The sequence below is a fragment of the Carassius auratus genome, chromosome 11 (assembly GCF_003368295.1).
Source record: "Carassius auratus strain Wakin chromosome 11, ASM336829v1, whole genome shotgun sequence".
NCBI lineage: Eukaryota > Metazoa > Chordata > Actinopteri > Cypriniformes > Cyprinidae > Carassius > Carassius auratus.
This window is the reverse complement of record NC_039253.1, coordinates 9,766,898-9,788,093: the sequence shown is the minus strand read 5'-3', so window position 1 is coordinate 9,788,093 and position 21,196 is coordinate 9,766,898. Positions and strand designations below refer to the sequence as shown.

Here is a 21,196-nt window from a genome sequence, read left to right as displayed (position 1 = left end):
CTTTTCCTTACATTTCTCTCATCCTGCCAGCTATTTGTCTACTCACCGCTGACTTGTTTTATTCACCCAATCTGTGCTGTGATGCTTCTCTCAGCTCGTTAAATGGGAGGAGATGCAGTTGTTTTATTGATCGGGGCCTGAAGGTGGACAAGTCAGGAGTTTAAACAACCTCTTGATTTTATCAGTATATGCCACCATTGTAGCTCTGTAGAAATATTAAATATCGAATGGATCACTTCATCAAGAATATGTCTGGGTCATATTTCACTTCAAACTAATTATTTAAAAAAAATATGCCTGGTTTAAGGACCATACAATTTTATAGAATTATAACATTTAAGCATGTTTTCATATTCTATAATGTAAGATTAATTTTTACATTTTAAAGTATTTATGTTAAATGGAAGTATTTTGTTGCACCAACTTAAAAAAGTATGCAGTTTTACAGTAGTCTAATGAGAATCATCGAGAATACATTTAATTAATAAAAAAAAAACTGATGCATTATAGTAAGAAGAACTTGGGGGAATATGTTTAATTGACAGTAAAGTAATTTGAATTAGAAAAAAAAAATCTGTAAAAAAAAAAGAAAAATGCAAAATACCAAGGATAGGAATTTCTAAAAATATTAAATGTATTCAAAATATTTTATTATTATTATTATTTTAAAACATTTTAACAATGTAGCATTTATTGACATTTATTTTCACATGTATTTATTACTAGGGCTGGTAAGTGATTACAATTTTGTATCTAATTAACTACATGATGTGGGAATTAATTAATCAAATTACTCCCAAAAGATAATTTAAATTCATTGTTGTGTAAAGCTTCAAACCGATTTTACAAAAAGTAGCTTCAGCAAGAAATATTTTGTTTGATAACATTTATTACACATACTCTTTTGGGCCATGTGGGTGGGTAAATTATGACAGAATTTTCATTTTTGGGTGGGTGAAGTACAAATAGTAATTTATTTTATTATTATTTTTTTATTACTGTGGAAATATGAAATAATTTCTTCAATCTAAATAATGAACTAAAACTGACAGTAGGTGGTGGTAAATGTCTTTATGATTAAGTGATTGAGTCATTTATTCATTAAATTTTTTTTCAAATGGCTGATTGATTCAGGAGTGAGGTTTATGGTTCTTTATGAATTGTCCATTGAATCATTAGACTTGTTCTACTTGAGGTGGATCATCACCATCAGACCGATCGGTGTGTGACATGAAAGAGAGCAGATCCTTACGACTCCTTATGCTTTTGAATCGCTCTAGAGGTACTTTGATGTCATACACCGATCGCTCTGTGCAGTGCTGCTTCCAATCCAACGAGCCTGGTTCACCCAATTCGATCAAAATGTGGATTAGGGAATTAAATGCTGTATGTTACTCAGAGAAAAACAGTTCTACTTTGTCTTTATATTTTCCTTTGCAAAATTGAACAAAACACACAAACATTGTGTCTAAAATAACACAATATTAACTTCTTAATGAACTGTTGTATAAGATCAGCATCACATTTGCATTTGTGTGATATTGCACTTGGCCTATTGCTCGTGTGATTAAATTATATAAAAATGAGACAAAAACTCAAACAAGGGCATTTTTGCCCCATATCTTGAATTTTAGGCACATTCTGACTAGGGCTGTGCAATTAAGCACATTCAATTGTCATGATGTTGATTTAATACTAATCACGGGACCGGCTGTACTGGAGATGTGCAGGACAATCGAATGCGATTAATTGCACAGCCCTAATTCTGACAACGTTCTCTAGGCTCCATCATGCAGTGAGTTGTTTCCTTGCCTCATATTTGTCATCGGTCAACTGTAAGAAATGTCAGATGACCCTCGTAGGTTTGGGGCAGGGCAAGTGTGTTAATTATTTTTCACCTTAATAAATTAATGTAATTAACACAGTCAATTACCAGCCCTATTAATTACATTTATTAATGACATTCTGTTTTATTATTTATTACTTTTTTTTTTTTACTTGCAGGTTGAAGTGTGACCTGTCCATGCTTTTGTTATATTTACCTTTAAACATGTAAATGAATTTGGATTTTACCACATGGGTTTCAGTGATGTGGCATTTTGTATTGGCAATACACCAGCAGCATTTGAGTTTTTTGAGGAAGGATAGTAGATGCATTGAGGATCGAGGATGCATTAGGAATTCTCTTCTCTGGAGCCGAGCTTGTGTAATCTCATTTTGTGCGTGCGTGTGCGTGCTGGGTTGATGACAGGGATGAAGTATCTACAGTAGCTGATCTGATCACCACTGTGGTCCGATAGGATTAAACCCTGTTCAGCTACACTGTTTATGAGGGCTTTCACCACGAACATGTGCGTGTGTATTTATAAGTATCTGGCTGTGTGTGTGCAGAATGTGTAAGGAAGAAGGAGACAATGGTATGCTGCTCTGAAAGATAGTGAGGGAGATGAAGAACACACTCACATACACACACACACACACACACACACACACACACATATATATATATATATATATATATATATATATATATATATTAGTAAACATTTAAATTGAGCTGAAGCCTAAGACTAAAAGGGCATGATATATAGTATATGTCTATATAAATATTAACATTCATTAATATTTATTTATTTATTCTTGCATTCAGAATCTCAAAGGTTATGTATGCACTATGAACAGGCCTGGTGTGTCTTTAGATGTTAGTAAACAGTGTTGCTCTTAAATTTTACAGGTGGAAAGGACAAGATAAAGACAGAACAAGACACTGACACACATACACACAGATCTGGGATTTGGGCAATGAGGCGGAAAAAAGCTAATTAGCCAAGCAGTCTTCTTAAACAACCCTCAATTACATCAGCTGTCCACGCAGACGCTGCTTCAGCCGGGCCAGTGCCTGATTTGTGTAGCCTGTCTGTTCTCTGGCATGAGCCGCCATTCGTTCTCCTGGCTGTGTCCCAAGTCTACTAAATGTCTGCTCTTACACACATACACAAAGACTGGCCGCTTTTTCATTGGACTGCAGTTTGATGCAAGTGTTTAGTACGAGGCTGTTCATTAGTTCTGCTGCCTTTAACAATGAGACAATGTTATGCTTAAACACTGGAATCTGACAGGCTTTATGGTCAGGATGAGGCTCACTGCAGTGAAGGAATGATACAGAGAGGAAGTAATTAGATAATGGAGGACAGGTGCAAGATATTAAGAGCTGAAGAAGGAGAAAGGTTATGTTCACACCTAAAAGTGCCTATTATAGACATTCTAATTTACACTCGTCTAATTCATATTTAGATTAATTTTATGCTTTAAAATGTCGTCTGATGCTCCTTAACATAACATCATAAACACATTTCCTAATATTATTTGATTGCATATTTTGATATTGCATGAAATAATGTGCATTAACATTGACCTTTTAACTTATATCGTTACTGTATAATACATCAGTATAGCTGGTAATATAGATTTATTTTAGAATATAGAAGTGCTTCAATATATATTTGTAATACTTAATAGTGAATTTAACGGAATAATAAAAATATTTTAAACATTATGAAATTGTGCAGTGTTTTAATATTTAATTTAATATTAACTTTTACTTCAATTTACTATTTTATAATATATTGTTTGAAATAAAAAATATCTGTAATTTTGCACTTTGTTTAATGATTTTGATATTGAAAAGTATACATATACATATATATATATATATGTATATGTATATTATGATTAATTTATATGATTGCATATTTCTATATGAAATTAGGAATCTAATATGCATAAACATTAACTATTTAATTTGTATTGCTTCTATGTATCTAATACATCAATGTACTGAATGTTTTAAATATTACATATTAATTGAATTTTAATTAATTGAATAATTAATTAAATATTTTCTTAACTTTTTTATATTTTCAGTTTAAATATACACATAGGGAATGTAAACGAAAATATCTACATCAACACACTCACATTCAAATAAATATTTTATAAAACATTAAATTGAATTTCAATTTCAGGTTACACTTTATTTTAAGGAGTCCTTGTTACATTGTAATTATACATTTAAGTACTGAGTAATATTAATTAACTACATATACTTACTACATGGTTAGGGTTACGATTACGGTGTGGCTTGGGGACACCTTAAATAAAGTGTTAACGGTAGCAAAGTATAGAAAATGAGTCAGTAGCCTATATGTTATATTTTTTACTTGAATTGTCAGTGTGTGTTTATGTGAGTGTGTGTGTAATTTATGTTCACATTATCATCTAAATAACAGGTTTGATTTTGTCATGGATAAACTGCAATGTAAACATACGTAGAAGAAAATAAAGAGAGATAAGAAATGTGATGGATAAAACCTGTGAATTATGATGATGATGATGATGATGATGACAGTAAGGTTATGATACAGTTAGAGAGCTGGTGTGAAAAAAAGATAATGAAACCCAGAGAGTGTCTTTCAGAGGTGTTGTGGGAATGATGTTAACTGGACAAACTGAATACTGGCTTGTGTTCTTTTATCTTGAAACCACAACTCCCTTCGTTCACGCTCCTCACAAGGTCATTAACGGCATCCCTTTTTCCCTCTTCTTGTTGAAGATCTCAAGCATTGTCCCATGTCTCTAGATGTCCATAACTCTGAAGTTATTTGCCCTTATCTGCCCTTTACTGACCTCTCACGTCCCCCCTGGCTCCTCAGAGCTCGCATGAACAATGACGTGTCAAAGTCAATTAGGCCTTGATTGATTTCTTCTCACAGCTTGTTTGACTGATTCACTTGTTCACATTTTCTCCCAGTGAATGATATAATTGGGATGGAATTGGCTGGAATGAGGCGTACTCAGGGTTTTGTGTAACTGGAAAAATGGAAGGTCAGTGAATAACCTTGAAATGGGCTTCTCTAAGTAGTGCCATTGTGATCTATGATACTGTATCTTGTGAGTCAAGAGAGAGCACAGGTGGGATTTAACTCTGTGTATGGTTGTCCGATCAGTTTTATGTGTGAGCTTTAAGGGAAAAACTGTTTTGTGTTTATAGAGATTTGTTTGTGTCTATACATTTATGTGCAGCATGTGCAGATGCTATAAAATAATAATTGTAAATACCATAATTATGTGTTTTTGGCTAGTAAAAAACTTTGTTAAACTCATGATACAAATTTAGATTTCTCTTACTTTCCCTTTGTTACATCATGTAAAAACAATAAAAGGGCAGCTTTTTCAACAGTTTTATCATGAGGAGTAACAAGTTCTGTTTGACACACATTTTTTGTGTGTGTGTGTCCAAGTACTGTATGTCTGTGTTTATTATTCATTATTTATTGTTTAATGTGCCATTTCTCATATGCATGTGTGTTTGTATTCCAGACACAGAATGCAGAAGGAGTTCATGTTCCTCTGAAACACCAGCTGCTGCGGGTCATTGTGCGTGTTCTTCAGTACCGCATGATCCTCACAGGTGAACACTGCATGATCCAAATATTTAGTCCAGATGATATTTTCCAATATTAATACTTTATCGTATTCAGTTCATTTTTAACTTAATCATTTGTGCAGTTTGGTTATTGTTAACTAAAACTAACATTTTGAAATTTGAAAGTTGTTGGAAGATTTTATTAAAAATAAAACAGAAATTTACAGTTTTAACCTTGTTTAAACTTGATGTTTTGAAAACTAACTAACTAACTGTTAATTGACTAATTATGATTAATCGCATCCTAATTAAATGTTTTTGTTTACTTAATATATGTGTGTGTACTGTGTATATTTATTATGAATATATAAATACACACAACATACAGTATATATTTTGAAAATATTTACATGCATAAATTTATATCCATACAAATTATATTATATATAACTGTATTTCATATATAAACAAAAAATGTCTTAAATATATGCATGCATGTTTATATATTTATATGTTCATAATAAGTATACACAGTACACACGTATATGTTATGTAAACAAAACTTTTATTTTGGATGTGATTAATCGCAATTAATGGTTTGACAGCGCTAAAATAATATAAATGTAAAATGAAATAAATGAAAGATAAATAGAAATATTTAATACATTTATTTAAAAATGACAAAAAAATTACAAATCACATAGAAAAACAACTAAAACTTAAAATAAAATTTAAATAAAAACTGAAAATATAAAAATAAAACCTTATTTAAAATGTTAATAAATATTATATTACACAAATAATGCAAAAATAACACAATGATTGAGTTCTACAAGTGTAAATGTTGGAAGTACAGGTATATGCATAAATACTGCATACAGATATACTGCACAAAGGTTCATTTACGCATCAACAGTCTATATTTATCAAACTGCATCAAAATTCACAGAAGATACAGTAATTAAATAATAAAACTACTTGCTCAACACTTTATTGACATAATCTTACAGTAGGTATACAATTGTAGTTTTTTGTTGCTGACTTGCAGTCCTGGAATTCACATTTTGATAAATCATATTTTGTCACTTAATTACATTTCACTACAAAAAGGCTGCCAATGACTTTGAGGATTGGGGTAAAAATGAACTGTAAATAATGTACAGAATGTTGAATCATGTACATAAAACATAAGACTGTTTGAGTGTATTTAAAAGAGTATGAGATGATGAAATAAAAGCTATTTTGTCTCTTAATCCGTCATTTGGTTTTCATCTCATTTTTTCCAGACTACTTAAACAACCTCTCTCCGGATTCAAAAGAGTATGAAAACACACAAGGTATTGTTGTCTCAGTCTCTCTCTCACACAATGATGACCACTGACCATGTTTGAACTGTGAAAACATTAATTGTGCTTATGACTGCAACTTTTTATCAACAGCTGCGCTAGTAATCGTGTCAGAGGTCGCAGACCAGGTTAATGACAATCTAAAACATGGGGTGAGTTGTTTCTGTGTGTGAGCGAGCGAGTGTTGTATTGTTAATACATGATGAAAAGTAGAGAGGGGATATGATGTCATCATATTGTACCAGGTGTCGGGAAACAAAGAGAGTAATGTGAAATCAGCCAGACACAGAGGCATCTCCAAACACATACACGCAGTCACAGACACAGAAACCTTCTGTTTCTACCCTAAATCATTTCTGAACAGCTCTTCTTTTTTCTCATTCACAAATCAGTTCTGTTTCTCATTTTCACTTTTTGATGTCTTTCTACTGCAATCACAGGAGAATCTGCTTCGTTTGGTCCACATTGACTACAGCGTGAGAGGAAAAAGAGACCTTCTTCAACCAGGAAGGGTACATTCAGCTTCATACGCTGTATTTATGCTTTCATGTTTATAGTTTATTACTGTTTTTACTGGCAGTAAAACGTGAAAGATCAGTAACAGTTATTAGGCATCAAAGGTTTAAGTGAATAACACCCTTACCCATAAGTCACCTGGTCTCGTGCACCTGCGTGTTTTGCAGGTTTTTGTCAAGGAGGGCACTCTGATGAAGGTCTCTCGGAAAAGCAGGCAGCCCAGACACCTCTTCCTGGTATTTTGTCATCCTTCTCTCAACTTGCAGTGTGCTTAATTGCATTAAATGTGCACTTGAAGTGTAATTCAATCCTTCAGGTATATATATAAAAAAAAACATATTGCAGATAATAGAGTATTATTTAAACATAAATGAAAAAGGCCACTTAAGTGCACTTAAAGCAAGTAAACGTTCATGATTTTTTTTTTTACATACTTAAGTACACTTTTAAAAAGTGCACTTTGTAATAATGTCAGAATTATAGTTTTATGTTAAAGTACGTTTGAAATCATTACATTTTAATAATCATTTGTCATAAGAAAATACTTCATTATAATTTGTAACTTTAATGTGTTATTTGATATTACATTTAAAGTTAATATATTTTAAACCCACTAAATTGCTACTTCATTACAAATGTGCAATTACAAATAGAATGAAATACAAGTTTCAATAGAAATGGCATTAAATATTTTAATTTACCATAAATGCTTGTCATTACATTCATCAGTGCACTTTGACCATATCTCATATACAGTGAACTTTGAACTTACTTTTAAAGATGTACTTAAGTGGGGAGAAAAGCACTCTTGCATGGTATTTCTGCATTTTCCTTAGAACAAGTGACTTCACAGCCGTTCATGTGTCTGAAAATGATTTTTCAAACCAATTGGCCGTGTGGGATTGTTAAGAAATTGTCTTTCAGTTAGATGTGTATCGCTTCTTGTGTCTGAGTGTAAGTAGGTGTTGCATTCTTAAAGCTATAACTGTATAAAAAACATTTTATTATACAGTTGGTTTTCTCTAAATCCAAAAACTGTCATTGCATGGAAAAGTCTTGAGTGGAATCTTGCTTGTAAAGATAATTAAATTTAGTTAACTGTCAGCTAGTTGCCTGACACATTTAATTTTAATATGAAGTTGCCTATATTGCCCTCTTAGGTACTGAGCAGTTATAGACAGGTATGTGTATTGTTGAAATTTGGTCATTCAAAAGTCAGCCAGTTTCCTAGAGAGTAAGTGAGCTGGTTTCAGCAGACACTGGAGGCTAAATTAGCTGTAGCACAAGGCTACCCCCACCTCTCTTTATAGCTCTCTTGTTTTCAAGGGTCGTACTTCCTCTCAGGATGTCTGCTGTAGGTCATTGGATGCCAACTTCCTGTGCTGGGACTTTACTGACAGCACACTGAAGACTAGGCCCAGAGAACAACAGATCAACAGCAGACTGAAAAACAACACTAAAAACATGAGACTGCATGAGTGGTCAGTTCAGTTGTTTACCTGAAGTACATTTATTCTGTTACTTCGGGTGGTTTTCTGAATGTCTTAATGACAAGATTTTAAGAAGAATGGGCTCTGCGGGCTCTGCTGAGATTTAGAAAAAATGTCAACTTGCACAAAAATGTTTAGGTCAGTATGATTGTTTTACGATGGTTAGAAAAATGTAACGTTTCACAACATTACTGTTGATACTGTATTTTTGGTCAAATAAATGTAGCTTTGGTGAGTATGAGACTTTTCCCTTAACTTTTGAAGAGTAGCCTAGTGTATACAGACCTTTGGGTGGGGAAACAAATCATTTTCTTTATTACTATCCATCTTTTTTTCCTCCTTTTTTCCGAGTACTAAATAAGTAACTTTTTCACATTGGCACATTTTCGCTTTATCGCATTTGATGATGGTCAGACTCGTGCTCGTACAGTTCACTTTAAACAGTGTAATATGCTGTAGTTCTTCATCATGTTACTGGAAAAGCTGGTACAAATGGTAAATTTGGACAATGTATACATACAGGAAGCTATTTTCTGATATTGAGACAGTCTTGGCTCTGAAGATCCCAGATACTGGAGTTTTTCTTCATCTTCTGTCATCCTCTCCTTTCTGCTCTCTTCCATCCCTTAATCGATCAATCTCTGCTTGGTGTTTTTTCTATGAGAACTTGTGACTGATGTCATAGAGTCCAGCACTGACTGGTTATGACATGATGTCATAGTGTCCCCTAAAGATGATTTTTCAAGATACAGATTTAATTTATGGATAAATAAGTGAATCACTCAAAAAATCCCGTAATCCAACTATCACTCATACACTGATGCCCAAAGGCCATTTCCTCTGTCAAAACAACCCTTCATTGCCTGTACAAATCTACCACTTCACAGTTATCTTTGAAGGACTATCTCTGATCACTGAGACAGGGTTTCCAAGATCATGGAAAACATGCCATGAAATTTAAATTCTGTGATTTACACCATGTTGTTATTGTTTACTTAAACTAAAATGTTTAAAATAATTTATGTTAATTTAATCAGTCTGAAATAAACTAAAATATATGTAATGTTAAATAAAAAAAATTATGAATGTTACCTTGAACTAATTGAAATAAAATAGGTTAAAAAAGTAAAGCTAAATAGAAATAGTAATACATAATGAAATAGAAAAAATAAAAAATGAGCACATTGCAAAATTACAGAAACTTAAATTGAAAACTGAAAATATCAAATGAAAAGTTAATTTAAAACATTAATAAATGCTATAAAAGTATACATGTAATACCACAAGAAAGAAAGTTTGTCCCAGAAATCCCTATAAAAATCATTATCCAATAATCATTGTGGTTAAGTTTATTCACCTGAGCTGAACTGGATAGGAAATGGTCACAAATATCAGGCAAAACTAGATAAGTAGAGTTGTAATGACACGTTATCTGGGACTTGTTTTTTGTGGCTACTGTAATGGTATCAGATCCCTATGGAGGTCTTACGTAGGATTCGAAGGATACGTAGTTATTTGTTGTTTTCTCTTGTATTTTTCTTCACCAACGTCACACACAGTAGTTACATGAGAACTGATATATTCTCAGCTGTTTGAGGCTTGTTGTGGCTGTTGTTGTTGATGTTTTTGTTGTCTCTGTCCTGCTGCCTCCACCCAAAATGGCTTTCTCAGGAGCGTCCAGGCTGAATTCCTGGACCCGGCCTGTGAACTGCGGATGTTTGGGGCACGCACACTGCATGTCTCATGATATCACCACTTTTGTTTGGAGCTATATATGTCGAGCAAACACAATGGTTTGAAGTGCAGGGCTAGCCTGTTTGTGTGTGTGAGTCTGTGTTCTTAGCACAACTCCTTCATTGTCAGGAATGAAGCAAAGCAGAAAATATCCCATAAACTGCTTTTCTTAAGCACAACCTATTGTATTGAACGTGTGAATTGCTTTCTTGGGTACTGAACTGAACGTGCTACACTTGTGGAAGAATGAGCATTGAGCAGAGAGGAAGAAGTTAGATCATGTCAAAACTATTTAAAGCAGGGGTCCGGGGCCAACTAAGGGGCCACTGCAAAGTTATAGGGGGCCTCAAATTAGCTTAAAAAATACTGAGTAAAATAATTAACATCATGTACTTCAGGTTTAGCTTCTTGTAATTGTGCCGAATTTACTATTATAAATTCTAACATACACTGTAAAATAAAGTGTTACCGTTATTTTCATCTATGGACACTCCTAATATATATATATATATATATATATATATATATATATATATATATATAAAAATGTGTGATGGGGGTCTTGAAATCAGATAGGCTGATAACCACTGATTTAAAGCTTATGCTGCCTCCTTGTGGTAGATATAAACATAACAGAAAGCAACCATCACTATTACTTTCCTCATACTTAAATTTAGGGGTTAAAAATAATGTAAATATTATTATTTTGATAGCCTTTTGAATAGAAATATACTGCAATAATAACTAGACTAATAATTCTTATTTAATAATGTAAATCTAATCTAAATGTTTTACTTGGAAAGGGATAGAGCAGACGTGTGCAGACTTAAAAGCTTTTACTGCCTCCTTGTGGTGGAAATAAAGACACAAGAAGGCAAGCGTCATTATTACTTTTGCTAACATTAAAACACCTTGTAAGAATGGTATTACAATAAAATTCTTTTTTATTGGAAAAAAAAGCAGAACATTTAAAGTGCTGGTTAGGGTTAGGTTATATAACTTATAATTAGTTGTCTATAAAACAATTTCTAGTCCCCATTTATATAGTAATCATGTTTGTGCATGTGTTGCAGATGAATGACGTGATGCTGTACACCTACCCTCAGCAGGATGGTAAATACAGGCTGAAAAACACACTGACTCTAAGTAGAATGAAGGTAAGACACCAGAGTCTCTCAGCAGATTCATTTAGTTTTTTGATTACCGCTAAAATACTAGGAAACAAAACAGATTAGACTACGTGTGATATGAATTGTATTATAATGAACTTAGCAGTATTTGTTTTTTCATGTGTCTGTAGGTCAGTAAACCTGTCATAGACAATGTGCTCCACACGCTCAGGATAGAAGTCAGCGATGTTACAATCACTCTCTCCGCGAGGTAATGATTTGCATGTGTCTGTACTGACATCTTCTGTCATGCCATCACTTCAAGCATGGCTTCTTTCTGTCTCTGACAGTTCTTTAGGTGAAAGAGAGGACTGGTTCCACACGCTGAGCCGGGCTATAGCGGATCACGCCGCAGGCCTCAATACCTTCAGCTGCTCTAGTGAGGTATGAGGAAAGATTTCACACAGCCTCTGTACAAAAATATCTATGGCTAGTTATCAAACAAAGATAATTGTTAAGTTTTTGTTTAAAGCATTACTATTCAGTATCAAGGAAACTAAATGATGAAATTACTGTCCATGTTTCCAGGCGAGAGAGAAATTATGGATGTCTCTGGGAGAGGCTGCTCCTGTTCTAGTTCCTGTTTCACATGTGATGATGTGCATGAACTGCACATCAGACTTCAGGCTAACACTGCGACGGCATCACTGCAATGCATGTGGAAAGGTAAAACATCTGTACCTCATGTAGGGAAATGTCTGATAGTCTTAAAGGGATAGTTCACCCACAAATGAAAATTCTGTCATTAATTACTCACTCTCATCTTGTTTCAAACCTGTCAACAGAACACATTTTTCTTCGGAACACAAATTAAGATTTTTTTTAATGAAATCCGAGAGCTTTCTGACTCATTCTGAAATATTTTATGGCCCAGAAAAGTAGTAAGGACATCATTAAAATAGTCCATGTGACATCAGCGGTTTAACTGTAATCTCATGAAGCTACGTTAATACATTTCTGAAAATTCTGGTTCAAATATGTAAGACTTTTCATCCTCTCAGTGCTTCTGGGTGTATGTCAGGTCCTACAGCATCACACGCTGTTGTTGTACTCTCGTGAGCATGCGTCGAAGACTGACACGGAAGAGAAGAAAATGTTAAATAAAGTTAATTTATTTTCTTTGTGCACAAAAAGTATTCTTGTTGCTTTATAACATTACGACTGAATCTCTGATGTCATGGACGCATGGACTATTTTAATGTTGCCTTTAGTACCTTTCTGCATTGCTGTCTTTTGAGGGACAGAAAGCTCTCAGATTTCATCAAAATATCTTAATTTGTGTTCTGAAGATGAACAAAGAATCCTACGGTTTTGGAAAGACATGAGGATGAGTAAATAATGTGGGGGCGGTGGAATTTTACTATGCTTTTAAATTCAAGACATATATTCTTTGATACATTACAGTTAACAATAAAACACTCATAGGTGGTCTTACAGTGACCCTAATAAGCATTTAGACTCAAACATTTATGAACAGCATTGCATTAAATAATAATAAATTGAAGCAGGATTACATTAGCGGATATTTCACAGAATTATATGTATTTACATTCATGCACAGACACTTTAAAACGCATTCAGGCAATAATTTTTTTTTTACCTGTATGTGTGTTACCTGGGAATAGAACCCACTACCTTTTGTACGGTTAATACAATCCTCTACCACTGAGCCACATGAGCTTGTATTAGTGTTTATATTACAAATATATGTTTTGTTTCCAACCAAAAAAGTTTTTATTATTATTATTATTATTATTTATTGCCATTAAATAAACACATTTGTTCTGTGATATTATGAATAAATTTGTTATTAGCGATTGACTAAACAGGCTAGTCAGTCAGCACTTAACAGAAGTGCCAGCTCCCCCTTGTGGCAGGAAAGGGTTCTGTTCATTGTCATTCAGGGTAATATGGTGACTTTATAGTGTTTTGCAATATTTTAAGTGAATTTTGTGCAGACAATGTGCAAAGTAGATTACAGGGATTTTATGTTAATTCAATATGTTTTCTGCTTAAATATATATTTAAAATGTAATGTATTTCTGTGATGCAAAGCTAAAATGTCAGCAACTATTACTCCAGTTTTCTGCATCACATCATCTTTCAAATCATTCTAATGCTCATTTGGTGCTCAAGAAAAAAGTTGAGCTGAATAAAAGTATTAATTTCTTTAAATACATAATTAAATAATAAATCTTACTGACCCAAAATGTTTTAAGCGGTTGTATATATATACTGAATATCAGCATTAAATTGTGACCCTGGTTTCTCTTATTTTTATTATCGTCTCTCATTGCGTCTCATTTTTACTATTCATCTGAACTGTCTTGCCCTGTTGTTAGGTTGTGTGTCGCTCCTGCTCGAGAAACAGGTATCCTCTAAAATACCTGAAGGACAGGATGGCTAAAGTCTGTGACCACTGCTACGCTCAGCTAAGAAAGAGAGGTAACAGCCTCCAAAAAGAATCAGACTTTAAAAAGCTATGCAATTTCGAACCATTTCATACTCACCATCACAGTTAAAATGATTTTTTACAGTATTATCAAGAATATAATATACGTTTGTTGTTTTTCAGTATTCATCTGCAGTTGATTGTTTAAACAAAATAGACTGTTTCCATTCTGAACATTGAAATGATCCCAATAGCTGTATAGTTAATGTCAGTGTATGATGTGTATGTAGGTGGTAGTATTCCAGGGTCATGTGGGAGCACCAGTCCCCGCACAAACAGAGCCAGCAGGCCTCTCTCTGCTGTGTTCCAGAGCCTACAGCCACCCAGCCTGTGGAGGAACAGAAAGAGCACCTCACCTCTCACACAGGTACACACACAACACTCACGTTCACATCTGAATGAAGAAGGTATTTTATACTCAGAGTTCAGAAAGTATTGGTGTGTGCAGGTATCTGTGGGTGCAGAGGGCTCCACTATGAGCGGCAGTCTGCAAAGACGCAAAAAGAGCAAAAGGAAGTGGAAGAGGCTGTGGTTTCTGCTCAAAGACAAGGTGCTCTACACCTTTAAAGCACGAGAGGTGAGGGGACCCAGAGTCTCCCACACCAACACAGACACTACAAACAGACACTCATGCATACAAACGCACATTATAACTTGCACAAACTACATTTAATGTGTTGGATCAATACAAAATGTTGATTTTGATACAATATCAGCCTCTGGTTCCTAACATCAATACTAAATCAATAGCTTAGGTAACAAAGAAACCACTTTGGGTGATTGATGAAATATAATTAGGACTGTCAATGTTAATAATTTGTAAACGTGGCAATAAATAATTTTTTTATGCCACTACTTAAATGTTTGGGGTCTGTAAGGTTTTTAAAGATTTTGAAAGAAGTCTCACCAAGGCTGCATTTGTATGTTTAAACATGCAGTAATTAATTTCAGCATCATTTCTTCAGTCTTCAGTGTCACATGATCTTCCAGAACTCATTCCAATATGCTGATTTGTGTTATGATTATTGTAAATGTTGAAAACTGTGCTGCTTAATAGTAAATATTAATACAATAATTATTTTTAAAAAAAATAGATCCCCCAAACTACTGAATGACGGATAAATTACATAATGAAATAATTATAATGTCACATTTAATTAATCTCATTAAAGGACGTTTACATCACATTGTCTGAAATGCTAAACTGTGCTGTCTTTTTTGGTCAGGTGCTGAAATACGTAAAATGATAACACTGAAATAATGAAAATAATATACAGAATAAAGCACAAACCCTGCACACATTTAACCTCTCTGTGTCTCTCTCTTTGTTTCCTGTGTCTGCAGGATAAAGTGGCATCTGAAAGTCTTCCTCTGCAGGGCTTTACTGTGAAGCTGTCTGATCGATCAGAAGGGGAAGACAAAGACAACGTTTTCCAGCTGTACCATAAAAAAACACTGTACTACACCTTCAGGGCAGATGACCAGCATACTGCACGCAGGTACGACACACAAGAGTCATCCTGTTCACCTCTGCATTGTTCATTCCCCTTTGAAATCTTCAGAATTATGATAAAGAAATCAACTGTTATTTTGCAGGTGGGTAAATGCAATGGAAGAGGCCACAGTGTTATAGTATCCAGCTATCTGCCCAGATGACAACCGGACTCTAGGAAGAGTCCCCGAGACAGCTGAACCCATCATGGGCTTAAACCTTTGACATCAGAGTCACCTGTGCCTGAGAAACCAGCGGAATCACACCATTAATACCTTCATTTTTAGCTCTATCTTCTTCTTGGCTGCTGAATTTATGGACAGATTTACACAAGGCATGTCACGCTCAGTGTTTGTGCTGTCCCAGGACGAGTCCCATGCCTCACCTGCTTCACAGACTCATGAAAAAAGTGCCATGTGTAAACAGTGCAGTTCAGTGAAGCTCAGGTGTCGTGCATGATTGCTCTGAAACTACTCACCTGTGTCGAAATAAAGGAGAATGATTTTTTTTTTTTTTTATTGTGACTTTCTATATGCAGTGCTGTCATTTTATACATTAATGTAAAATTTTAAATAAATTAAGGCATTTGTTATAGTTTGAAAGAATACGATAAGCCCAAACAGGCTTGTTATAGACAATATATTGTTCATTTAATTTAACACCTAAATGTTTAGCATGGCATATCCTACCACCTCAGACATAAAAAGTCCATGTTTTATATACAAATTACATCATGTGATATATATATTTACATTTGGATTTGATACAGAATTGTATAGCCTAAATGAAGATATCTGTACATTTTACAATTCAGTGTAATATATTTAATATGCAGCTGTATTAAGATATTGCTATCATCTGCTGTGATTCATTTTTCTCTGCACATTTCGTAGTAATTTTACTGTGGTCCCCAAGTGACATTGTTTCTGCTAGAATACCGGTACAGTTATTGTTACTACAGTGAAGCTGTGCTAATTTGATATTAGTCTCCACCACTGACTTCAAAAACATTACAAAAAATATAAAAAAAATTATAACCCTATATGCATTTGGTATAATTACATTGATATTAATAGCCATGGTATATGGTCAGAAACAATGGTTACTATGGTAATTTTATGTAAGGATGGTTGTATGCACAACAGCGCATACCTATGAAGGCCACATTTGGTAAAACCTCAATGTAAATCAGTATGCAAACATTGTGAACATCTGTGTCGGTTGAAACTTTCATTAAAAATAGTGAAGTGTCATAAGCTTTATGTATCTACAGTATTAGCCTTAAGCAGTTTTTTTTTTTGTTTTGTTATTTAGGCCATCATCTAAAGCCATGTTATTCCCAAAAATATGTTTACTTTTTTTTTTTTTTTTACTGCATTTTCAAAGGTTTAGGTGAATTTTGTTGTATATATTAATCTAGAGAGAACAGTTTGTGTGAACTGGGCCTTTTTCTGTTCAGTATTTTCAAAATGCCTCATGTAGGATTCCTTTTTCTTTTTATATCATGTTTGTTTTTAATTTGTCATTTAATGTTACATTTTAAAAATGTGTTCTGAAACTAGAAAAAGTCCCAGTATTCATTCTCTGCTTTTTGTATCTGATATTTCCTAGCACATTCCCCTATTCCCACAGAGATCATCCCTCTTCCTTAATGCGTTATTCAATTTAAATAAAGCCACTGTATAATAGAATAAAAAGTCATGTAAACCTGGATTTTCAAGATAGGAACAATGCATTTTGGTTTCATTTCACAGTTAAAGTTGTTCCCATTAAAGCAGCAGTTTCATGAGAAATTACTGATTATACCATTGTTTGGCTTCACATGGTTAGATATTTGCTATTATAATAGAGTGTTTCTGTTTAGAAAGAGATAAATATGCTTATATTAATTGTATTAATTGTAATATGCTACATATATTAGAGTATAAAAATACTTTCCAGTATTCTGCCCCTGAAATGCAATTTTTACGTGTAACCCCACTTGAAACGCCATTGGGCTAGTTTTGGGTTAGTATTGAGTGGCAATTGGATGGGTTTTGTTGTGAAAACCTGGCAACCCTGAAATACAGTCTCTAGGGGGCGACTCACACACTTAATAAGGGGCAGCAAGTCATGCTTCTTGTCAGTGATTAGTTAAATATTTGCTAGAATAGAAATAATTGATCAAATTTCAATGCTGTGTTACTTTTCCCTATGAGCCTACTGCATTTAGCATATATGTTTAATAATTAAGCGTATTTCATTACAATATTTTGTTATCTTTATTGAAAACGGGCCTTCAAACCTAGCAACAAACGGCTAACTGTGATGACACGGTGATTATTCGAGTCAAATATGTATCCCTCTCTCCATTATGTCAATATAATCTGCCCGCGTGTGAGCTCTATTATCAAACTGCAGCCTAGTAATGCGATATAACTAGGTTAAGATAATTAGCTTTATCAAAGTGGTCTGTGGCACTTCGGCCAACAGCCAAAGAGAGGTTGATTAAGCAGCAGAATTCCTAAATAATTGATATGATAGAAAAAAAGAGGCAGCACAAAACATTTCGCCCTATTTCTTTTCATCCTTTGAAATATTAATGATGCTGAGGTCCACTGTGCTATTGTAGGTCCCCAGAAAACTGTTATTTTGACACTGATCTGGGATCAGTTTTCCAAACTTGAAAACAAAGCCTATTCACGTCAGGAAAAATGGCACAATGCTGATGTCAGATCAGCATACATTTCATTAACAGCTTCTAGTCTGCTGTCGAGACTAAAGTAGACTTCATTAGACCGAGCTAGGTCATCGAGGACAGGATATAAAGGATAAAAAAGAAAGTAGAAAGCAAAGGACAGGAACGTAGAGTGAAAAAGAGGATCCAGGGAATATAACAATAGTGTGGCAATATGGCAAGAAAGAGAAAAAGGATGTTAAAGAAGGAAAGGGAGATAGAAATGGGACTGTTCTAGTTGCCACACTCCCTTGAGTTCCCCTGACCCACTAATGAAAGAGTAATTGATAAATTTGAAGCATTTAATTGCTTAAAATGTAATTTCATTAGATTGGGGACTGTATTTTTGTTAGCGTTTCAGTTTTGGTGAAGTAGGTGTACAAGTGAATGAAGAATGAGCTCATAACCAAGTTCAGACATATAGACGTTCAACATGGAGAACAAGAAGGATTTATGACTTCACTTCCTCTCTTCAAGTGTCTGTACTAAGACCATTAAACTAGAACATTCAATTCCTATGCTTCATTTAAAGGGACAGTTCAATGAATATTTGCTGACAATTGACTCCCCCTCAGGCCATCCTGAGATGTATGAGTTTGTTTCTTCATTGTTCATTGTCATTAAGAGAAATTTAGATCACTTTTTTCACTAATGGCTCTTCTGCGGTGAATGGATGCTGTCAGGTTCAGAGTTCAAACAGCTGATAAAAATTGAAGCTAAAAATGTCAGTAATGCTTGTTTGACTTCACCAGCAAAAATATACAAATAACTGAAAATATTGTCTAAAAATGTAAGTTCCACAATATTATTGTCTTGTTGATTACATTTTTGTTTAAAAGGTCATGTTGATATGTGAACAAACAGCATGATTATGATTTTTATATATGTATATTTAAATGTTTTTAAAGAGTATACTATATTCTATATATCAGTTTGTAGATCATAGCTATACATTTCATTGAGCTGGGATATAAAGTGGCCATATTTTAGTCATGATAATGTTACTTATAATGATTCAAGAAAGGTGAACCTCAAACTGAAACAAAGGTTGACCACACACAGGTGTTCCTCTGTTTTCCTCAAGACCTAAAGCACAATGAGCATAAGAAAAACACACACAAGATCCATTAGAGGTTGGGAAACATGAGCTTGTGCTCAGCAGTACCTGGCTTTTGTGGTTTCATGAATGAGCTTCACTTCCATTACTGGCAAAAACTTAGAGAACTTCAGAGTTTGGAGTCCTTTTTCCATTTGCCTGTTTGAAATGCATGTATTTGAATGGTAAATGAGCATCTTTTCTATCCAAACAAACAGATGTAGTCTTCTGTTAGCACTGCTCTCATCAACCAGGTTAATGTATTCCAGGATATTACCACCTTTGCTCTTTATTTCCAGATTTTCCATCACCCTCACCCATGATGCATATGAGCTCTTTATCTCCAGTGGGAGGGCAGAGTTCCAGAGAGCTATCGCTGTATTCATGAGGTCACAACCATTATTAAGCTTTCTTTTTGAGAACACAGCCTGGACATTAACATTCCTCTCTTTAAAAAGAGAACAACAGTATAACAACATACAACAGGGCATGGAATACACAAACCAGTTTATATTCTATGTACCAGTTATTAAAATGCAGTGGTGGTCTGAATGCTTCTGAATCACTTCTGGCATGGATTCCCACAGCTTCATTTTTATGTTTCTACCTTTTAGTCATGTTTGTTACAACATACATACTGTTTCTTCATTGTCAGTTTTATACCAGAAAGATATCAGAAGGGACAGAAACAGAGTGAGACAGATTGAGGAATAGATAGCAGTCGTTAAGCAGCCGAATTGTTCTTTTTGGGGGGGTTCCTCTTTCTTTCCTCCCTACTGGGTTCCTGTCGTTACTCACAGACTGCTTGCTCTGTGTAGAAACTGGCACAGACTCGGCCCTCGTTCAATCACTACTCTGCCCAGTGATCAGCCTCACTGACACAGTGAGAGTGAGTTCACCAAGAGCCTATTAGTTTAGGCAGAAAAGTCAGGGAAGTCATAGCTATTAGCATCTTTCCTGTTAACGTCTGTTACGATGGAGACAGTGAAGAATCGTTTTAAATCTTTGGGTCAAGAAGACACATGCTAAAGTTGAATGGCTCACCCAAAAAACACATAAATGAGTTTGTTTCTTAACCTGAACAGATTTGGATAAATTAATTACTTGCTCGCCACCGGATCCTCTGTAGTGAATGGGTGACATCAGAACGAGAGTTCAAACAGCAGACGGTTCAAATATCATGATAGTCCACAAATAATACACACTACTTCAGGCCATCAATTATTGTCCTGTGAAGTGAAAAGCTGCATGTTTGTAAGAAAAAAATCCATTTTGAACATTCTAACTTAAATACTATTCCTCTATCCATTATATTGCTTTCTCCAGTGTAAAAGATTTTCAGACCAAGGACCATTTACAAGCAAAAACAGTCTAAACAAATATGCTGTGAGATGACAACAGAGGATCCATGAGTGAGCAAATTTCTCCAAATCTTTTCTGTTGAAGAAAGATACACATCACATTGTAATTTTTGGGTGAATTATTCCTTTTAAGGGCATTTTTGTACAGTAATAAATGTTGTTATTTTGTTGGGTTGCTACTTCATATTCAAACCCAATCCTTCTGAGAGATTGGGTGAAGATGTGATCAGATGAAGATGAAGATTTCAGATCAGTGAGGTAGAAACACCACTTTGCTAAACCTCAAACATATTTAAAACTCATTGCAGACTTTAAAGATAGAGGGAAAGAAGAGGGAAGTAATAGTAAAGAGAACTTAGGCAAGACTGATAAATTGTATTAAAATGGATCGGATAAGAC

General features: G+C 34.4%; 1 pseudogene; it reads left to right on the top strand.

The window, feature by feature from the left end:
* Positions 1–16,882, top strand: part of LOC113110980 (FYVE, RhoGEF and PH domain-containing protein 5-like) — a 36,255-nt pseudogene extending 19,373 nt beyond the window's left edge.
* The last annotated feature ends 4,314 nt before the right edge of the window (positions 16,883–21,196 follow it).